Source organism: Fukomys damarensis, unplaced genomic scaffold, assembly GCF_012274545.1.
Source record: "Fukomys damarensis isolate Sample0158 unplaced genomic scaffold, DMR_v1.0_HiC HiC_scaffold_17, whole genome shotgun sequence".
Taxonomy (NCBI): Eukaryota; Metazoa; Chordata; class Mammalia; order Rodentia; family Bathyergidae; genus Fukomys; species Fukomys damarensis.
In genome coordinates, this window is record NW_022900929.1 from 54,079,114 (window position 1) to 54,101,969 (window position 22,856).

Consider the following 22,856-nt stretch of genomic DNA (forward strand, 5'->3'; position numbering starts at 1 on the left):
TGGGAAAGGGATAGACGTAGGGCCGCCGCTTCGCACAGCCTGCCGGGTAAAGAACGCCGCTGCCGCCACTCGCTTGATAGCCAAATAGAGTCCGGCCTCACCCTACGCAAGCGTACTGGGCACGCTGAGTCGTCAGTAGGGGGGCGGGGAGAGCCCGGGCTCCGCCTGCAGCCCCGCCCCCGGGCCGGCACCGGTGCTCGGTGAGGTTACAGACGCGAGGCTCTGACTTGGGCTTTTGGAAGCCAGCTGGCCTCTGGGTTCGCGCTGCCTTGTCCTCGCACCGGCAGTCCTCAGGCGCCGCTTTCTACCCTCCGGTCTCGGCGTTGTGCCTGCCTGCGGAGCTGGGTTTAAACCCTGCTTGCTTCTGGCCGGGCCCGCCCTGGATTCCTAACGTTTCTTCTGCATTCTTCGCGTGTTTCGGGCAGTCCCAAAGGGTCGGGCCTCTTTCTCTGCCTGTCACTTGCTCTATCTGATTTCTTAGCACCAGTTTTCGGGATTTGGGAAATGATCTCTTTTGGCAAACCGCCCAGCTCCTTCCGGACAAGGTGACTGATTTCTGGCCGGTTTCCGTGCACACAGCTGTCTGCCGTAACTTGTTCCCTCTGTCCTCTTCTGGGATGGGTTGTGTTGTGGGTGTTCGAGAGAGGAAAAGAGCGATTGTTTTCCCTTTTTTCTTGGGAGAAGAGGGGGTCGTGAAATCCTTTAGATCTTGAGAATGATGAATAGCTTTTAACTTTTAAGGAGGCTCGTTAAACTAACAATGTGATGTTTTTAAAGTGAATGAACTTACAGTTTACCATTAATGGTAGGATGTGTGGATCGAAATGGAAAATACGGGGATATAGCTCCGTAGTAGAGCTCTTAGGTTCAATCCCCTCAGTACCAAAAAAAAAAAAAAAAAGGAAAAATATTGTGATTACAACATAAAAATCCTAAATGAATAGCCAAAGATGTTTTGGGTTTTAAATGTTTTTTGAATGAAACAATATGCACGTGCTTTTAACAACCCTTTACTTGGCTAAGCAGTAGGATCTCAAATTCAAAACAACCTAGCCTAGAGTGCATATACCCTGTCTCAAAAAAAAAAAAAAAAGCCAAATGTGGCCATGCCTATAATCCCCAGCACTCCAGAGGCTGAGACAGGAGGATCACAAGGAGCTAAAGGCTAATTTGAAGCTGGGCGTGGTGGTGCACGCACCCGAGGCTGAGAGAGGAGGATTGCTGTGAGTTCGAGACCAGCCTGGGCTACATAGTGAGTTTCAGGTCAGTAGCAACTACATAGTGAGACCCTGTCTCAAAAAAAACAAAAAAAAAAAGGCTAACCTGAACTACATAGCAAGCCCCTTCCTCAAAAAAGCAAAAAGAAAAAGAAAAGGAAGATGGACTGAAACTGCCTGAGTATTAAAAGTACAGGCCAGGTGGACTTAGTGGCCCGTACCTGTAATCCCAGCACTGAGAGGTCAAGCAAGGCAGGTAGATCACAAGTTCAAGTCCAGCCTAGGGTATAGAATGAGTTTAGCCTGGACTAAATAGGGATACCCTATTTAAAAAAAAACAACAACTGGGAGGCCTGGAATTTAGCTCAGTGGTTCCGGTGCCTGCTTTGCAAGCGCAGGGACCCAAGTTCGATCCCTGGTACAAAAAAAAAAAAACAACAACAAAAAACTAAAATGTTCACTTCCGTTGGAATGTTCTGTAGACTACTCACCTTTTCTTTGGGTCCATGACTCGTGAGGACATAGTAGTGAGTTTCTGGATTCTCTATATAAGAAATGAGCTCTCCCTACATTGTTACCTACACCTTACCTAACTGGAATGTTCTCCTTAACCTGTGGCTGAGTCATTTCCTCTGTTCAACCTCACCTTTGAAACTTGCTATTTGTTCTATTCTTTCATCAGTCCTATTCATACCTCCTCCCTGCCCACAGAATCTCCTATTCTTCTCATGCCAAGCTTCAAGAATCCTTATGTTTATTTTTATTTACTTTTGTTTAAGACAGGGTTTCTCTGTGTAGTTCAGGCTGGCCTCAAAACTCATGACAGTCCTGCCTCAGCTCCTGAGTGCTGGGATTACAAGCGTGTGCCACCACGCCTGACTTTATATCTTCGATCTGTTTAGTTTGTTTTCCCCTTTCCCATAGCTAATCTTTCACATATGTGTACTTATTCTATTTTTGACCCAGAGAGACATCATATTTTATTTACATATACTATTACCAGCCACTTAGATTCATATGCTCAGGGTGATTTGCTTGCCTCCATTCAAAGCAAAGGAGACCATTTATTTTGGTAAAAAGGATTTATTCAAAGCTAGATCCAAGGAGAAAGAGGAGCCTCAGCACCCATATCACCATTCCTTCATGTACAAGTGTGTTGCGCAGAAGAGAGATAATAGACCCGTGAGATAATAGAGCTGTCTGGGCTTGCTTCATTCCTTTCTAGATCCTGTCCCCTCCCTCATTTCCCTGTGTAAATGAAGCTAGAGTTTGACCTCCTGGTACCAGCATCTGAATATTCTTCCATTCATCTGGACTGAGGAGAGGTGGGGATGTCAATTTATACTATAAGCCTGAAGAAATTTAAAGAAGCCACTTGTCTCCAGAGGAAAAACTAAACTTTAATGTTCTGTTTTTTGTGCAGGTTATAATATTACATTAGCAAAATATGTGAAGTCCAGCATTTTTTTTTTTTTTTGAGACAAGGTCTCACTGTGTAGTTGAGACTGTCCTTCAACTGATGATGTAGCCCAGGCTGGCCTCAAACTTGGAACAGTCCTCCTGCCTCAGCCTCCCAAATATTGGGATTACAGGCATGCGCCACCATGTCTGGCTGTCAAGGCTTTTAAATAAATCAGGAATAGCAAACAGACAGATACTTTCTTACCAGTTATTCCAATAATTGATGTAAAAAGAATTTTGACTATCTTTGAGAATTAAATATTCTTGTAATTACTTACCTAAACATACAATTTTATACCGTGTTGACCATGTACAGTACCTGGCATCTTACCAAAGAGCACAAACTGGTTCATAAACACTACTTTAGTCATCATGTAAAACACTAATTTTTGCATCATTTACAAAAGTTGTGACATGTTTTCTTATCTCCTTGGAGGCTGGCATATGGAGAAAGCCATTTTATTTTATTTTTTTATTAGTACATATTTGTAGTACAGAAGCCCTTCCCTTGGTCATTTTAGCAAGTACTTAGTTTCTGGAACTATTTGCCACTTTTATATCAGTGAGTGTGTATGTGTATTTAGAAACAAAATTTCCCTTCACTATTTTGCTTCCTACTGTTCTATCAATGGGCCATTTTACTGTCTCTGGTTCAGGAATCCTTTGCATGGTTGGTAGTTCCAGAGGGATTCAGTCACTCAGGAAGATGACAAGGTGTTTCTATTTATAAAGAGAGCAGATATTAAAGCCCAGGGGAGATCTCTGAAAAGCACCGACTTATGTTCAAAACCAGAGGAGCAAACCAAGTACAAAATGCCCATGGAACAGAAAAGAAGGAAGCAAGAAGATCTGCCAAATGAGATCATATGTCCACTTCTCATTAAAGTAATTGCCTGTGGCTAAGAAAATTATAAGAATACAAGCACGGCACTGGAATTGTTCAAATCATGTATATATACAAAAGAAAAGGGAAGAGACTTCATAGATTTATAGGAAATAGATACCAAAACCTTTAAAAAACTCAGGATGCTATGTAAAATTCTAGTCCAGGTTCACTGCAGGTTGTCTCCTGGGTAATATGAGTCAAAAAAAAAAAGTAGGCTGAGATAATATCGTATAAGAGCTAACACAGAGATGTCAAAATTGAAAATGATTTTTTTAAAAAATGATTGCCTGGAGCCAAGTCCCTCCTGGACATTGGCTAAGTGTGAACCAGCAGGTCTGTAAACAGGAGAGCAAAAGGACTGTGAAAAACATGACTGAGTGGAAAACTGCCAAAACTTTCCAAGGTAATAATTTAACAAGAAATGTGGTCTGTCTCCTCTTGGAGCAGCAGAGGAGAATCTTCAGAAGAATGGTACCAGGCATGGACAGCCGGCCTGGGCATTGTGTTAGAGAGAGATTTCACTTTGGAGGACTTTTTCTTGTTTTTCCTCTGATGCCAGAGATCGAACCCAGAGTTGCACACATACTAGGCAAGTGCTTTCCCACTGAGCTATATCCTCAGCCCCTGGAAAATGTTTTAAATAGGCAAAATTTCACAAAAACATTTACAATAACAATATATTTTTAAATGATGGTGGCCTTTAGTTCTGTCTTTCTGTGCATAGGCCAACCTAAAGTACAATTATCCCATAAAAAAGACTGAAGAATTCTTTAGATCATTTTAAAATAACTCCAATTGCACTTTATTATGTTACCTTTAGGGTTTAGTACAGCATTTGAATATTGTGAATTGTACTGTGCATAGACTTGTGGCGGTAGTTTTTTTTTTTTTTTTTTGGTACCGGGGATTGAACTCGGGTCCTTGCGCTTGCAAGGCAGGCCACTGAACTGCTGAGCTAAATCCTCGGCCCCTGTGGCGGTAGTTTTTTTTTTAGTTTGTTTTTGAGCTACTGGGGATTGATTGAACCCAGGGCCTTCCCACTGAGCTACATCCCTGCGGCACACCCCCCACCATTTTTTTAAATTTTGAGACTGGACTGCTCTAAATTGCTAAATTTTTCAGGCTGGGATTACAGGCATTGACGTTTTTTCTATTCAAAGACTGTGAGATGTAGGTGAGTGTTAATTGGAATACGAGTATCCTTTGGACTGACAAAGGGACAGGCTCTTGTGTGACGGCTTTAATCTCCTGTTTACATTTGTAGCACTTGTTGCTGCACTTTATTAAAAATTGAAATAGAAATGAAAAAAAAAAGTGCTTCTGGGCAAAGGGCAGCCAAATAGGCCACTTATAAAGTTGTATTCTAACCAGACATCTGATCTGGACAAGAATTCAGATACTTATCTGAAACTTGCCTTCATGGGCATTTGCCTGGTGGTGTGTTTTATTTTTTAGAAGTAGAAAGGAAAATTAACTCAACTCTCTGAAAGAACAAACAGACTTGAGAATTTCAGAAGTTAAATCTAATGATTTAACCACAAATTTTAAACATAATATACTATAATATACTATCAAATGCAACAGTTGAGCTTTACTGTCCTAAATTTTCATGTTGGCAGATTGGCCTACTTCTTAGGCATTTTGGGTTCCTTGGTGATATCAAGGAAAAGTGACTGATCTGTTAGAATTGTGCCTTTTGAAGTATTGCTGGCCAAGACAGAAACTGCCAAAACGTACATTTTAACTAGCAAAAGCTTTAGTATAGAGTACAACTGGTCAGAGCTCAGTTTACTCTAGGGAACGGGGAGTGAAATTGTGCATTCATGGTCTTGTTACAGCCATCACTGAATTACTAGTCTTGAGGAGGACTCAGAACTAACGGCATTACATGAGAACATACCCTCTGAAGTCAGACTAACTCCAATTGGGACCTTTGTCGAGTATATTTTCACATTTGTAAAGTGAAGAAGAAACAGTCCAACTCACAGAGCTGTTAGGAGTACTAAAAGAAGTAGGTAAAGCCAGGTGTGGTGGCGCATGCCTGTAATCCCAGCACTCAGAAGGCTGAGGCAGGAGGATCACTGAGTTTGAGACCAGCCTGGGCTACACGGTGAGTTCCAGGTCAGTCTCAACTACATAGTGAGACCCTGTCTCAAACGCTCCCCCAAAAAAGAAGTAGGTAGTGTTCAAAACAGCAGCTGGCACCTATTAAGCTCTATGGAAACATGAGTTGGTGAATTGAATTGCTATATGAGCACAATCTACAGAATTTGGGAATCTTCTGTCTTTGTTTAATCATGTATTTATATTATATAGTCATGTATATTTATTTCATACTTCAATTATAATCCAATATTATATTGTTAAAATTTTTCCATATTTGGCTATTGGGAGTTCTTCCAGATTTTCTAATCTGTGTGTATCTCTTTTAACAGTTTTATCAAGATATAATTCACAAACTAGACAGTTCACTCAAATTATTTAATTCACTGGCTATTCTGTGCTCACATACTCTGCAAATACCTACAGCCCCTTCCTACTTAGATATCACCCTTTAAGTCCCTACTCCCTAAGCCTGAATCTACTTTCTACCTCTTTAGAGGCCTATATTCTGTGTAGTTGATGTAAATGGAGTTATCTAATATGTCATAACTTTGTGATTAGCTTCTTTCATTTAATAAAATGTTTTCAAGATTCATCTGTCTAGTCTATTTTTAATCTTTATTTAGATGTTCCTTTTACATAGTTGCAATATATGTGAATGCAAAGTTCGGTGTTCTGATTTTGTGACATAATATTACGAGTTTTATATGCATTTTTCCATTCTATGTAGTCTGCATGTATACCCTCTCCCCCCACCATAGTGAGGCTTGAACCCAAGGAAGAATGAGCTACATCCCTGGCCCTTTTTAGACAAGCTTTTGCTCTATTGCCCAGGCAAGGCTTAAATTTGTAATCCTGCTACCTCAGCTTCACGTGTGCTGAGATTACAAGTATGTATCCCCGCACCCAGCAGTATATCCACTTTAACAGTAAATGACATCAACCCAGTATTTCCTCAACACTGAACATTTCACAATTTGTACAGTGCTATCTGAGTTTGTTCCATGTTTCACTTTCTTTTTTTTTTTTTTTCCTTCTTCTTTTTTCTTTTTCTTCAGTGCTGGGGTTGAACCCAGAGAGGTTCCACTATGGAGCTACATCCCCAGTCCTTTTTATTTTTTATGTTGAGACAGGATCTTGCTAAGTTGCCCAGGCAGGACTAGAACTATAACTTGCAATCTGCCTTTTTCAGGGTCCCTTGTTTCTGGTATCAAAGGTATAAGCCACCACACCCTGCTCGTTTTACTATTATAATGCTATTAGAAATATTTTTGTTCAGATGTTTTTACAAAAATTTGGAGGCAGTACTAAGGATTGAACCCAGGACCTCACACATGCTAGGCAAGTGCTCTCCCACTGTGCTACATCCCAACAGGTGCGCATAGACTTTTAATTACACTTTAGGATAATTTCTCAAGACTGAAACTGTGAGAAATTGTCACCATGCCAGGAGGATCTGAAGGACATGAGAAGATTAAATGCAATGTGGTGGGCCAGGATTTAGCTCAGTGGTTCTGCCACCTGCCTCACAAGCGCAAGGTCCTGAGTTCGATCCCCAGTACCCCGCCCCAAAAAAAAGATTGCTAAATGTAATGTGGTATCTTATGTGGGATCCTGCTACAGAAAAATGAAATTAGACAAAAAGTAAGGAAATCTGAATAAAAAGTGGACTTAACATATCAATATTGGTTTATAAATTATAACAATTTACTGTGCTAGTGTAATATGGGTAGTAAGAGGAGAATGATAGTGGATATAACAGTAATAATAGAGGACACTGTGTATAGAGTGTATAAGAACTCTTTTGTGTTTGTGTGGGAATTCTCTGAATTATTGTTGTGATTTTCTTATAACCTTAAAACTGTTGTAACAAATAGGATCTATCAATATTTTTTCAAAGTAGGCCACAAATAACATTTCCTTCCAACATTTTATTATTAGTGATTCTCAAATAAAAAAGTTGAATTTCACAGTGAATTCCTATATGTTCACTATTTTGATTCTACCACTAACATTGTATTACCCTCACTTTGTTGTGCAGCTATCTATTTATCTATCCATCCACTAATTTATCTTAGGTTTTTAGTGTTTTTCAAAGATATCATTACACTTCCTCCAAATGCTTCAGCATGCACATCATTAATTACTTTTAGTTTTTTTATATAAAATTTACATATAATAAAATTATTCATTAATATTTATTAGTATATTTGCCATTTGCTGAGTTTTGACAAATCCACGCATGTGTGTATCACAGACCCACACAACTGCTTTTTTTTTTTTTCCTGGTTGTACAAGGAATTGAAACCCAGGCCTTTGCACTGGGTTATACCCTCAGCTCTTTGTATTTCTTATTTTGAGACATGGTCTTGTTAAGTCACTAAGTTGCCCAGGCTGGGCTCAAAGATGATCCTCCTGTACCAGCCTTCCAGAGTGTTGCCATTATAGTCATATGCCACTATGCCCTGCACAACTATGTATTTTACAAAGAGAAGTGTCACTTTAAAAAAAAAAAACAAAACAGCATGGAATACATGCAGTAGGGTGAGCAGAGAACTTCTATTCCAGATATATACCTATTCAGACACTGGATCACAATGTAAAATCTCTTACAGTCATATTTAAAAACCTAAATTGCAATTCTGGTAAAGGATCTTATCATGTAATCAAATAATGGTTACATAGGTTATAGACAGGATAATCAGCTCTTGGTAGTTGGAATATGATTGGGATAGGCAGGGAAGGTTTCATGAGGGAAAAGGCAGTGTGTTGTCATGGCACTGGCTAATATGTTAGCATTTGATGCATGCCTCTTCTAAAAACGTTACATATACTAACTCCTTAATCCTCATAACCTAGGAGATAGGTACTATTATTATTCCCATTGTACAGGAGACTGAGCTCAAAAATATTGTTTTGCTCGGGGTCACAAAGCTAGGAAACAGTAGAGCCAAACAGGTGATCTCTGCTTCATATTTTTTTTTCCCACTGTGATCAAACCCAGGGACATTTCTACCATTTAACTACATCCTATATCCCCAACCCTTCTGTTTTTTTGTTTTGAAGTGGAGTCTTGCTAGCTTGCTAGCTTGCTGAGGCTGGCCTTGACCGTAATCATCTTCCCTCAGCCTCCCCAGTGCTGGGATGACAGACATGTGCCACCATACTTGGCCTACTTTGTGCTCTTGACTATTAGACTACACCCCAAATTACTACTCATTTTCTAGGTGAAAATTTGCTTTTTAACTTGGAGTAGTTTACTTAAATCCTTTTTCGGGATGCAAAAAAGGAAATGTTTTTGTCTGAAATCACGTTCAAGTTTGTACATTTATCTGTGTATGTTACAATATTGTTTGTGAGGTACATAGAAAGCATTAAGAGCTAGAAAAGATGTTAGCCATCGTTAAATATCACTTCCAAGCAGAGTGCAGCGGTGTGTGCCTGTAATCCTACTATTGAGGGAGGCTGAGGCAGGACGATCAAAAGTTAGAGTTCTGCCTAGGCAATGTAGCCAGAACTTGTGTCAAAATAAAAAATAAGTGGCTAGGGATGTAGCTCAGTTGTACAATGCCCCTGGATTCAGTCTCCAGTACAGAGGGGGGAGAAATATATATATTTGGTTTGTAAAATGACTCCAAGTTTGAACTTCCCACTTCTCCAACAGCAGAGCTTGAAAAAAGTCTGTTTGGTGTTCATAACTTTGCTAAATAGTTGAACTGAAAATCCAACTTGTAAAAACCTGTAAGGTTGGAGAGTGAGTAATGTATCACACCCTTTTCTGTTATATATTTCTGTTTTGTTTTGTTTTGTTTTTGGTACTGGAGATGGAACTCGGAACCTTGTACTGGGACCTAGTACTTTCGAGGCAGGTGGTGAAACCACTGAGCTAAATCCCAGACCCTTCTGTTATTTATTTTAGAGATAGGTTCTCCCTAAATCACTAAATTGCCCCGCCTGGGCTGGAATTTGCAATCCTCCTGCCTCAGCCTCCCAGAGTATTAGAATTTTAAAGGAATATTCCACCACACCTGGCTACTCTAATTTTTTTCTGGTGATTTATTTGGTATTTTTTAGATTAACTGTGGAATGGCATTAGAAAAGATAATATTGACTTGATCATTATCAAAGCTGCCTGAAGTTAACACTTACTAAATTTAAATGACACTAAAACACTCAGCAAGGCAGAAAGGTGATGTGATAAGCACGGCATTATGAGTCAAAAGAGCAGAATTTGGGATTTCCCTCTACATCTCTCATTATTAGTTTTCCTGTCTACAAAATGAAGGGTGCACACATCAGGATGACACATATAAGGTGCATAGTTGCCACTCCCTGCTTCCTCACCTACAACTGACAGTAATCATTCATAGCATCCGTCTCTTTTGAACCTGGATGCCACTCCAGAATCCTTCCCAAAGCAGCTGGTCCAGTTAGTCATGGTTAACACCCAAGTTGAAACCCAGTGCTATCCCTGGCTATGACACTCTATAAAGAATCTTCCAGTTCTAACTCCCAAAATACACCATTAGAAATATGAAAATTTAGAATGTCCTTAGGTCTTTTCAGTATCTCTTTTCTCTGGATATTAAGTTTATGTCATGTAGGATCCCGGGGCATGGATGTGCTCGTATCCTACTGTGACTCTATCAACCTCACCAGTCTTGGACTCTGAACCATTTCCATGCTAACCTAAGGAAAATTCTACATTTCCTGCTTTGAGCATCTTAGTACCCTCTGTGCAACAGTGCTTTCCCCAGTGAATTTTCCTTTCTTTATTCTACCTTGTTTTTGATACACATTCACACAGGTTTTGAGTGTAGAATCTCCTGATTTCCTAGCCATCAGAACACCTTCCCCAGCCTTGTGTATTGTTGAATGCAAAGAGTTCACAAACAGAGGAAGTCCATACCTGCACCCTGTCAGCTCCCAGCCTTTCTCTAAGCCTGGTCCATCTTACTGTCTTACCTCGGTCTCAGAATTATTTGATCTGCCATCTCCATGATGATTACTAACTAGGATGGGTTCTTACACATTCATATTTAGTTCTCATGAAATTGTCTTTTTCGTCTCCACATTTGTTCATTTTGGCACTGTATATTTTAGAGTAGTGTAGTTGTGCTTCTCCACATTATTCCTGTAATTGTAAATTGTATAATTGTTCATGAGCATGCAAAAAGAAGAAAGAAAAAGAAAGATGTATTCAAGTCTCTAGACGCTTTCACCTATTCTCTTGAAAACTTGCATCCTAATGAGTATTAATTCAACATGTCCTTGTTTGCCATCCTTGCTCTTGAAGTCAGGGAAAAGGGATGTCATACTTGTAAAATGCAAACCGATTTACTCCCTTGTAACATTTCCATGGGATATTTTTACTTCTCATTTTACATTTACTGCAGCCGGGACACTAAAGATAGAGGTGTGGCCATGGGTGAATGTTTTTTCTTTTACCTGGCTGCTGAAATCCAAGTGATTAGAATTCCTGATTACCATAAAGTTGTTCCTCCTCCTCCTCCTCCTCCTCTTCCTCCTCTTCTTCCTCTTCTTCTTCTTCTTCCTTCTTCTTTTTCTTTTCCTTCTTCTTTTGAGATAAGATCTTCCTGTGTGGTCTAGAGTGGCCTTGAACATATGTAGACCAGTCTGGCCTCGGAACCTTAGCCTCCCAAGTGCTAGGAGTACAGCATGTACCACCACAACCAACTTCACTAGAAAGTCTATTTTAAATTAAATAGCTCTGCTGAAAGGGAATGAAAGAAAGTCTGATAATCTTAACTTTCTAGTTGCCTGCTGTATTTAACTGGCAATAATCTGTCAGGAGAATAAAAGCAACACTTCATTCCAAATGATACAACACCACTGAGTGTGTTGCAGTCTCACCCATGGCAGTGAGTTTATCTTCCTGGGAAAGGCAGTGGGTGACAACAGGCCTCCCCCATGGCCCAGCTGCTGTGGTCCTGGCTGAGCTGGTCTAGATAACATCCTGTTCTGCTCAGTGAATGAACTCAGCAACCCCAGACTTTCCCATATTGGGCCTGGCTCTTTATAACATGGTGTTTGAAACTGAGAGGTATCCACCTGTCTGATAGGGCTTAGGAAATACATGATCTGGAAAAACAAAAATAGGGGGCTGGGATTTAGCTCAGTGGTTCTGCTGCCAGCTTTGCAAGATCAAGGTTCGGAGTTCGATCCCCAGTACCCCCCCAAAAAAAATAATATAAAACATAGTCCAGGAATCATCCCACAGTGTTTCTAGTCACAGCAGGGAAATAATACCAGCTCAGTCATAAAGTGAACACTTACTTTAGGCCAGACTCTGCTGAGTATGGTCTCCTCTCACTCTCACACCTCAGAGGTAGCTGCCCAGCTGATGTAGAAAGGCAAAGCATCTTGGAGTCCCATGGCAAAGCCACACCTAGAGCTAGGTCTGTCTACTAATGTCCAAGTTTTAGGCAGCACATTCTCCATCTCCTGAAGCTGGCAAAAATCTCCAAAGAAAAATACTTACCTGCTCTGTCTAGCATGAACCTAACTAGAGCCTTTTTCTATGAAGGTGTCCCCCAGCCCCTGTACTTTGCTGGGATTCTGATTAGTTCCAGAACTACTTGTTCACTAAAGGTACAAAAATCATCAAATATATGGGGAATGTCTAAATTTTTTTAATTTACCAAGCATTTGAGAGGCTGAGCAGGAGGATTTGTAGGAGTTCAAGGCCAGCCTGGGCTACACAGCCAAGAGCCTGTCTCAAAAAAAAAAAAAAAATTCATTACAATTGGGGCCAGGGATTTAGCTCAGCAGTTCCACTGCCTGCTTCACAAGTATAAGGTCCCAAATTTGATCCCCATTACCAATAAATAAATAAATAAATTCATTTATTCATTCATTACAATAAAAGACATATTGTCATTAATCCTCCTCAAAATACCACCCTCTAGGGATGGGGATTTAGCTCAGTGGTTCTGCAACCTGCCTTGTTCAATCCCTGGTACCAAAAAAAAAACCACCCTCTCATTAAACACACTTTTTAATTTATTATTATTTATTGCATTTTGTTTTTTGAGATAGGGTCTCACTATGTTGTTCAGGCTGGTCTTGAACTCACATATGTAGCCCAGGCTGACCTCGAATTCAGTGATCCTCCTGCCTTAGCCTCCCAAGTGCTGAGGTTACAAATGTGTACCACCATGCCCAGCAAAACAGTTTTTTTCTAAATACTAAAACTATGTTCATTAATGCTGCTTACAATATAGAAAAATAGGGAGCAACTTAAATATTAAACAATATAAGTTGAGGTAAATACATTGAAATCTATATAATTGAATACTCATAATTTCAGTAGAAATGAGCTTGTTGCTATAGCACTCTATTCATGATAAGATATTAAATGATAAACAGGCACTCAGGAGGCAGAGGCAGGAGGATTGCCACGAGTTTGAGGCCAGCCTGCGCTACATAGTGAGTTCAGGGCAAGCCTGAACTATAAAGTGAGACCCTATCTCAAAAAAACAACAACAACAAAAAAATTAAATAACATCAGATGTTATCACATTTTAAATAGTATTGTGGCATTATAGTTACATTTAAATATATAAATGTACATAGTATATATACAATACTATATAACTATATGACTCAGTGGTTGTCTTTGGGGTAAGATTTAGGAATAGCTTTTTTTTCTTTTGTTTTTCTTCTGTTTGCCTATATTTATGATGTTTTTATAATAATGAAAATAGCCAGAATTATTTTTAATTGAAAACAGAAAAGCACAACTATCATGGCTTACAACAGACACAAAGGAAAGAATCGGGGTCATGAGAGTAGAACAAGGCAGAACCTGAGATAAGCATTAGCCTCCTGGGAACCATTTTCTTTCCATGACACAGCCATGCTGCAATTGCTTCCAAACTGACAAAGATGCCAGGTCCACCAAGCCACACTCTCTCTCCACATCCAAAGTACAAAGAAAGGACAGAGTCACCACCAGGCAAGTCTTACCTGGGTTAGGCAGGGGAGGAGAAAAAGGCACCAACAGCTGACCGTGAGACACGCTGACCAGGCCAGGTAGCCTCTGCTAGACGTGGACCCCTGTCCCCAGTGAGACAGGTGTGATGTGAACCTTACAGCTTCCGAGAAACAGGAATGCTCAGGGTGCTTCTACCGAAAGGGAACCATTTCCGGTTAAGACAGTCTAATCTAGAACTCTGAAGGGGGAAGAAGTACAGGCTCCTCATAGGGGAAAGTTGACCAGAACTTTCACAGCTGAAACAAGAATTGATGCACAAAGGTAGATTTTTGATGGTCCAGATACCAGGAGGAATCCTATCCAGATGTGATGCAAGCCAAGAGGAAGGGAGGACTCTTCTCAGTGTCTGTCAGCACAACCAGTCAATTTGGCAGATCCTTCTCACAGTTACTCTGACTTCTTGGCAAAGGACTGGACTCCTGTGGTTTTTTTTGCCTGCTCAGGCCCTCGCTCCAGCTTCTGCAGTTGTAAAGCGAAAGAGCAGCCACTGTGTTATCTTCAACTCAGCGGGTCCTAGATGGGCTGCCTGGGAACTGACGTAGATGGCTTTTGGAGTCACTGTCAAGGGTCCATGTTTCTGCTGTTCGGGGCCCAGCTCTCCTCGGCTCCTCATAGTGTGTGAATGACCCCTCAGGTGTTGGGGTCCACATCCTCTAGCAGTCTTGGATCTGTGCTTTTAGAGCCACCTTTCATTCTAGGGAAGGTGTTAGGACACTTCCTCTCTCGACTGGGTAAGGCACAGGAGTGGGTAACTCAGGGCCAAATCTGAGACTTCACACTGACGGACAGGAAGGAGAAGCACAGAGCAGTACTGGGTGATCGGAACCTCCCGGTCACCTCATGCTAGCCATCAAACACTCATCTCATCATGCTTGCCACTTTCGGAAGCAGGTCTGTAAATCCCCTTTCCTGAGTGTCTTTATGGGGTATCAAAATATGGGAAATACTGTTGCTGAGTGCCACCCAACAGAACAGAAGTCTCCTAAAACATCACAGCATGTCCTCGTCCACCTCATTCAGTGCGTCTGGCGCCATGGTACTTGTGTCTCTCCCCCCAAGTCAAAATGACCTTGAAAGCCAACTGTTTTGTATTTTGAATTTTCTTTCTTTTTTTGGTACCGGGGATGGAACTCGGGACCTTGTGCTTGCAAGGAAGGAAACGAAACCACTGAGCTATCCCCGGCGTGAAAGCCAAATGTTTTTAATTGATTCCAGACATGAAAGCAGCCAACCAATGCAGCTAAAGACACCCATGAAAAGGGACTTCGAGAACGACTTCAGAAAGTGGCAAGAGCAATGGAATAAATGTGTTGGAAGTGCAGGGGAGTATTTTGAGGGGGATTAATGGCAATGTGTTTTTTTTTAATTAATTGAGTTTATTGGTACATTTTAGGTATACAGTACAGTTACATTCATTGTTGGGATCTTGTACCTTTACATGACAGGTCTTGGTTCTCATTTTTTTACCCTTGTCTGTGCCCTCCCTTCACCCCCTTCCCCTCCCCATTTACAAATACTTTATTTACATTTTTTCATTTTGTCATATTTTTTTCTTTTCCCTTATTACCTTTCCCCTACCCTTCCCATTTTCCCTACACCTTTAGCCCTTTTCTTCCCCGTTCACATGGTCCATTATCTCATTAGGATCTTATGTACTATTACAGTTTTTCACACCATAGAAACTATTCAGTATTTACACATGTGTGACTTATTTATTTCACTTAGGAGTATATCCTCAATATGTATCCATTTTCCTATGAATGAATCTAATTTCTCATTCTTTATGACTGAGTAGTATACCATTTTATAGAAAAACTGCATCTTCTTTATCCAGTCTCCAACTGATGGGCAAATGGGCTGTTTCCAAGTTTTAGCTATTACAAACTCTGCCGCTATAAACATGGGTGCGCATACATCACTGTGATATGATTCTTTTAATTCTTTTGGAAAGATACCCAGCAGAGGAATGGCTGGGTCAAATGGAACCTCTAGTCCCAGCTCTTTGAGGTATCTCCACATTGATTTCCATAGTGGTTGCACCAGTCTGCACTCCCACCAACAATGAAGAAGGGTTCCTTTCTCCCCACAACCCCGCCAACATTTGTTATTGACTGATTTCTTGATAGTAGCCATTCTTTGTGGGGTGAGGTGGAATTTCAGTGTTGTTTTCATCTGCATCTCTCAAATAACCAGTGATGTGGAACATTTTTTCATATATTTACTTGCTGCTTTTACTTCTTTGTCTCAGAAATGTCTGTTCATTTCAGATGCCCATTTATGAATTGGGTCTTTATATTTGGGGGGGCTGATTCTTTTGAGTTCTTTATATATTCTCGACAGTAGTCCTTTGTCTGAGGAGCAGCTGGTAAAAACTTTTTCCCACATTGTACGTTGTCTCTTAGTTCTGTTGATGGTTTCTTTTGCAGTACAGAAGGTTTTTAATAAGGTGAGATCCCAGTTGTTGATTCTATCTGCTAGTTCCCATGCTACTGAGGATTTATTCAAAAAGTCTTCTCCTATGCCAATGTCTTCAAGAGTTCTGCCTAGCTTATCTTCCAGCAAGCTTAGTGTTTCTGTTTTAATGTTTGGATCCTTAATCCACTTGGATTTTAATTTCATGCATGGTGAAAGATAAGGGTCCAGTTTTAATCTTTGGCAGGTTGAAATCCAGTTTTTCCAACACCATTTATTAAAGAGGCTATCTTTCCTCCACTGAGGATGGTCAGCTCCTTTGTCAAAGATGACGTAGCTGAGTACATCTGCATTTGTTTTTGTGTCTTCCAGTCAGTTCCACTGATCCTCAGGCCTATTTGTTTGCCAGTACCATGCTGTTTTTATCACAGTGGCTTTGTAGTATAGTTTCAAATTGGGAATTGTTATACCCACTGCCATGTGTCTGTTGCCTAGGATGGCTTTTGCTATTCTAGGTCTCTTATAGTTCCAAATGAATTTTTGGATTCTTTTTTCTAGTTCTGTGAAATATAGTGTTGGAATTTCTATTGGCATTGCATTGAATCTATATAGCATTTTTGGAAGTATGGTCATTTTCACTATGTTGATTCTTCCTACCCAGGGGCAGGGGATAGCTTTCCATTTTCTTATATCCTCTTTGATCTCTTTTTTCAGAGTGCTGTAGTTTTCAGTGTAGAGATCTTTTGCTTCTTTTGTTGGATTGATTCCTAGATACTTCATTTTTTTTTGGATGCTATTATAAAAGGAATTGTTTCCCTAATTTCTCTCTTAGTGACTCTGTTATTTGCATACAAGAAGGCTGTTGATTTTGGGGTGTTGACCTTGTATCCAGCTACTCTGCTAAAAGTGTCAATTAAGTCTAGAAGTCTTTTGGTAGAGTTTTTTGGGTCTTCAATGTAGAGTATCATATCGGCAGCAAATAATGACAGTTTAACTTCTTCCTTTCCTATCTTTATTGCTTTAATTTCTTTTTCTTATCTAATTGCTATGGCTAATGTTTCCAGAACTATATCGAAGAGGAGTGGTGATAGTGGGCATCCTTGTCTTGTTCCTGATTTTAATGTGAAGGTTTTCAGTTTTTGGCCATTTAATATGATGTTGGCTGTTGGTTTTTCATAGATAGCCTTTATTAAGCTGAGATATAGACCATCTATTCCAATTTTTTGCAGGGTTTTTATCATGAATGGGTGTTGAATTTTGTCAAATGCTTTTTTTTTTGCATCTTTGCCCTTGACTCTGTTAATATAGTGTATTACATTTATTGATTTAGGTATGTTGAACCATCCTTGCATCCCTGGAATAAATCTGATTTGGTCAGGATCTTCTTGATGATCCTCTGAATTCTGTTTGCTGGTATCTTATTAAGGATTTTTGCATGTATATTCATTAAGAAGATTGGCCAGTAGTTCTCTTTTTTATTTGCATCTTTCCCTGGTTTGGGAATCAAAGTGATACTTGCTTCCAGGAATGAGTTTGGAAGTATTGCTTCCTTTTCAATTCCATTGAAAAGTTTGAAGAGTAATGGCAGTAGTTCTTCTCTAAATGTCTTGTAAAATTCAGCTGTAAATCCATCAGGACCTAGACTCTTCTTTGTTGGTAAATTTTTAATTACATTTTCAATTTCATTTATTATAATTGGGGTGTTTAAAATGTTTTTATCTTCTTTGTTCAACTTTGGTAATTCATAAGTATCTAGAAATCTGTCCATTTCTTCTGTGTTTTCCATTTTATTAGAGTACACGTTCTCAAAGTAGGTATTGATTATCCTCTGGATTTCTGTTGGATCTGTTGTGACTTCACTTTTTCATTCCTAATTGCATGGATCTGAGCCTTTTCTTTTCTTTTTTTGATAAGGTTAGCTAAGATAAGGTTTATCAATTTTATTTATTCTTTCCAAAAACTAACTCTTCAATTCATTTATTTTTTTGTATCTTTTTCTTAGTTTCCATTGCATTGATTTCTTCTCTTATCTTTATAATTTCCTCTCTTGTTCGAGCTTTGGGTTTTTCTTACTCTTGTTTTTCTAGGAGTCTAAGATTCATCATTAGGTTGTTTATTTGAGCTCGCTCTGTTTTCCTAGTGTGGGCATTCAATGTTATGAATTTTCCACGTAGAACTGTTTTCATTGTGTCCCATAGATTCCTGTATGTTGCACTGGCATTTTCATTTATTTGTAAAAATTGTCTGATTTATTCCTTAATTTCCTCTGTGATCCATTGATTGTTCAGGAGAGTGTTATTCAATTTCCATGTGTTTGTGAAGTTCCTATGATTTCCTGTGCTATTGATCTCCAACTTGACTGCACTATGATCTGATAATATACAGGGAATAACTTTGATTCTTTTGCATTTATTCAAACCTGTCTGTGAGCTAGTATGTGATCTATCTTGGAGAATGACCCATGTGCAGCCGAAAAGAATGTGTATTCTGATTTTGTGGGTTGGAACACTATAAATGTCTATTAAGTCCATGCTTTCAAAAGCTTGATTCAATTGTAGTATTTTGTTGTTGACTTTTGGCCTAGATGATCTGTCTATTTGTGAAAGTGGGGTATTTAGATCCCCCACTACAATTGTATTAGTGCTTATTTGGTTTTTCATGTTTCTTAATATTTCTTTTACATAGTTGGGGGCATTAGTATTTGGAGCATATATGTTTATGATTGTCATCTCTTCCTCTTGACTTGTTCCCTTTACAAGATGTAGTGGCCTTCTTTGTCTCTTTAAATCAGTTTTGGTTTGAAATTTATTTTGTCTGCGAATAAGATTGCTACCCCTGCTTTTTTCTGGGCTCCTGTCACATGGAGAATTGTTTTCCATCCTTTCACTTTCAGTCTATGGGCTTCTTTTTGCTCTAGGTGTGTTTCTTGTATACAACATATTGTTGGATTTTGCTTCTTAATCCTTTCTGCCAGTCTATTTCTCTTGGTGAGTTGAGGCCATTGACATTGATGGTTATAACTGATATGTACTGACTTATTATTGTCATGTTATTGGCCTTTTGTTGTTGATTCTTTTCACTTTTTCTCCTTCTCCTTTTAGTTTTTTGTCTTGCCTATTTGATTTGCTCTGTTGGGCCTCATGCTGTTGTTACCTTCATTGTCTTTTTCTAGGATCTTGTTTTGAATTGCTTGTAGTGCTGGTTTGGTATTCATGTAGTTTCTCAGGTATTCTTTGTCATGGAAGTATCTTATTTCCCCATCCATTTTGAAAGAGAGTTTTGCAGGATACATCAGTGTAGGTTGGAGGTTGTTCTCTTTTAGTACTTAAAATATCTCCCTCCAGGCTCTCCTTGCCCTAAGGGCTTGTGTTGAAAAGTCTGCTGTGATTCTGATGGGCTTTCCTTTGTATGTGATTTGTTTCTTTTCTCTTACTGCTTGTAGTATTTTGTTCTTCTGTTGGGTTTCTGGGATCTTGATTATTATATGTCTAGGTGTAGATTTTTTTTTTTTATTGTGGCTAGTTGGGGTCCTACATGCCTCACTTATCTGAATGTCAAATTCTTCCCCTCTGTTTAGGAGGTTTTCTATCATTAATTCTGTAAACAGCTTTTTTAAGTCATTTATATTTTCTCCTGCTACTTCATGGATTCCTATCAGTCTTATGTTATTCTTCTTTGCATCATCTAGGAGTTGTTGGATCGATTTCTCATGATCCCCTACTGTTTTTAAGAGACCTCTCTTTTCACGATCACTGACTGCAATTTTATCTTCTATATCTGAGATTCTATCTTCACATTCTTTTATTCTGTTGCTTACACTTTCAATGGAGTGTTTAATCTCCTGGATATCTGTTTGAATCTGTTTTATGGATTCCATTTCTTTCCTATGTTGGGCATTTATTGTTTCCATTTCTTTCTTATGCTGGGCCTTCATGGCTTCTATCATTGTCCTGAGCTCATCTATTTTTTTTGTCAGTTTCTGTTCTAGAGTCTCAAATCATGACTTTCATTTTGCTCACCATCTCTATGGTTATCTGGGAAATTATTTCTGTTTTGAATTTTTCTAGAGCCTGATTGATCTGTTTTGTTACTTCCTGTGCTTTGAGTTCAGGGTATCCTGGTGGTTCACTGTCGGCCTTTTCATCCTCATTTGCCCTACTGTTTGCCATTGGTGAACTGGAAGTCTGTTCTTGTGCCTTGATTAAGTGTTTTCTCATTTTTATTTTTGTTGGTGGGCTGTCTTTGGTTTAATCTCTGGGTTATCACCCAAATCTTCCTGACATAGTTGCACCCTGGCTTCTGGGTTTCTAACGACTCACAGACATTCTCATCTTCATAACATCAGAGAAAACAGCTCATCAAATCAACCACAATCCTTTATCCCAACTGATACAATGAGCAACACAATATGATCAAGCACAACTTGGAAACTGACCACTTGTGGTAGTCACTAGTCTATCACCCTTAAATCATTTGAATTAAATTGAACTCAAGAAGCAGTCCAAAACATGTCTGTAGTGAACAAACTTTGCAACATAGTATATTTACCATTTAGGATGGGGGCTCAGACAGAGCTAGGATAAGAGGAGTTGATAAGTAAAAGAATTGGAGAAGATTCCAAGTGAAGCCAGAGGATATAGAATGACCACACAATATTGAGGAAAGTGTTGAATTCAAAAGGGATAGACAGAGTAGAAGTACAAGGACTAGACTATGTCCCCTTAACTGCAATAGTGGCTCACTTTCCCTTGAACCCACTGACCACTGTTTGAGGTAGAATGACAGAAGAAAAGAACATAAAGAAAAGAGAAAAAAATGATAAAAGAAGAAATTTGAGTTAGGGCAGGAGCAGAAACAGAAAAGGAGATGAGGGATAATATCGTGGAGCAAGAGACTGAGTTGAGGAAAGAGAACAGAAAAAAGAAAGAATTTGCAGCGTGGAATGAGGAAAAGAAAGGAAAAACAGGATTTGAAGGGCCTCTTTCAAACTATATCTCTGCTGTCAGCAATGTGCTTTTTACAGTAATACATTTTTTAAAATTTAAATTCAGTATTTTTATACCACACCTCCTATACTTCTTCCATGCAATGCACATATTTCAGTAGAGCTTAGTTTATCATGGACTCTTAACTATTTTTTTTCTTTAATTTTTCTGTACTGATGATTGTACCCAGATCCTTCACACTGAGCTACATCCCCAGCCTTTCTCTTTTTTTTTTTTGGTGCTGGGGATTGATTTTTGGTACCTTGTGCTTGCGAAGCATCCAGGGCAGTGGAACCACTGAGCTAAATCCCCAGCCCTCCCAGCCTTTCTTAAAATGTTTATACTTTGAGTCAAGGTTTAGCTGAGTCTTCTGTCTGAAATTTGAAGTCTTTCTGCCTCAGCCTCCCAGAGTAACGGGGCTTGAGCCAACATGAATGCTTCATGAAAAAGATAATTAATGTTTTGTGTTTAAAGAAGCTGTGAAGTAGATCAAACCCTGTTAAGTCATCTTCTCTCTTTTGTTCTGACAGCTGAGTCTTTTGCAAACTGATTCTTAGCAGAGACTTTCCAACCATTGTTAAAAGAGCTGTAAACGTTCACCTGGGCTGATGCAACCTTGTAATGATCCTCTGTTTCTTTTTTTTTTTTCAGCCTCCTAGGCAGCATATTGGGAAACTGAGCTCTGTAATTGCAGCTGCTAAAAGTGACAGCTAATTTTTCTGAGCAAGTAGTAATTACACATTAAAATCAGACTTTTCCAAAGAATACAAATGGATCTGTACGCCATGTTCATTTTACAACATTTCATTCATTTACTCTAGATATAAATATAGTATATCTTGCATGTACCAAGTAGTAATAAAGTGACTGGGAAGATTAAAACAAAAAAATCCCAGAAGTCTGTTTACCTTTAAGGGACTTTATGAGTGATCCCACAGTACTACAGATTCTCAGCCTGGACCACTGGATAGTTATCAGGGAAGTCTGTGGATGACCAGAGGTTATTTTACAACATTTCAATACTTACCTCTTTGTATTGCATTTTTCTGGAAAACTTCTTTAGCTTTCTTTTGTGTTATGAGAGGTCCATATTCTGGTTTAAATGCATTTGTATTATAGATGAAGACAACACCATTGTTTACAGATGCCTTACAGCACCATTAAGAATTCACTAGGAATTTATAAGGTAATACCAAAATATTAATGTTTGACATAAGAAAAACAAAACTCAACCTATTTTATGGTGGCAAGTCAGACAGAAGTACTTAAGCATCTTTAGTATGCTTAAGGAAAAGAACTCAAATATTCTTGCCCTATCATGCCCCTATGTGTTGAAAAGCACACTTCACTTCTATGGCTATTATTCCCCCCAGACAAAAGTCTAATCTTAAGAAAAACATTAGGCAAACCTATGGTAGGGGATATTCTACAGGACCTCTGGCCAATATCTTCAAGACTTTTAAGGTCATGAAGAACAAGGAAAGACTCAGAAACTTATCATAGACCAGAGGAGATGAAAAAGACATTACTAATAAATCTAATGTGGTATCCTGAATGGAATGCTAGAGCAAAAACAAAAGATATTATGAAAACATTGGTGAACTCCAAGTATATTCTGGAGTTGAGTTAATACTGACATATTTTTTCTTAGTTTTGCCCAATATACTATGGCAATGTGAGGTGCTAACAATGGTTATTTTTTGTGACTTTTCTATAAACCTAAGATTCTTCCAAATTTAATAACGATGAATTTGAGTTAGAGGTATCACAGATCC

General features: G+C 39.1%; 1 protein-coding gene across 5 annotated transcripts in view; it reads left to right on the forward strand.

Moving 5' to 3' along the window:
• Ap4s1 (adaptor related protein complex 4 subunit sigma 1) overlaps positions 1 to 22,856 on the forward strand; it is a 56,084-nt gene that overhangs the window by 1,162 nt on the left and 32,066 nt on the right. The window lies entirely within an intron of this gene.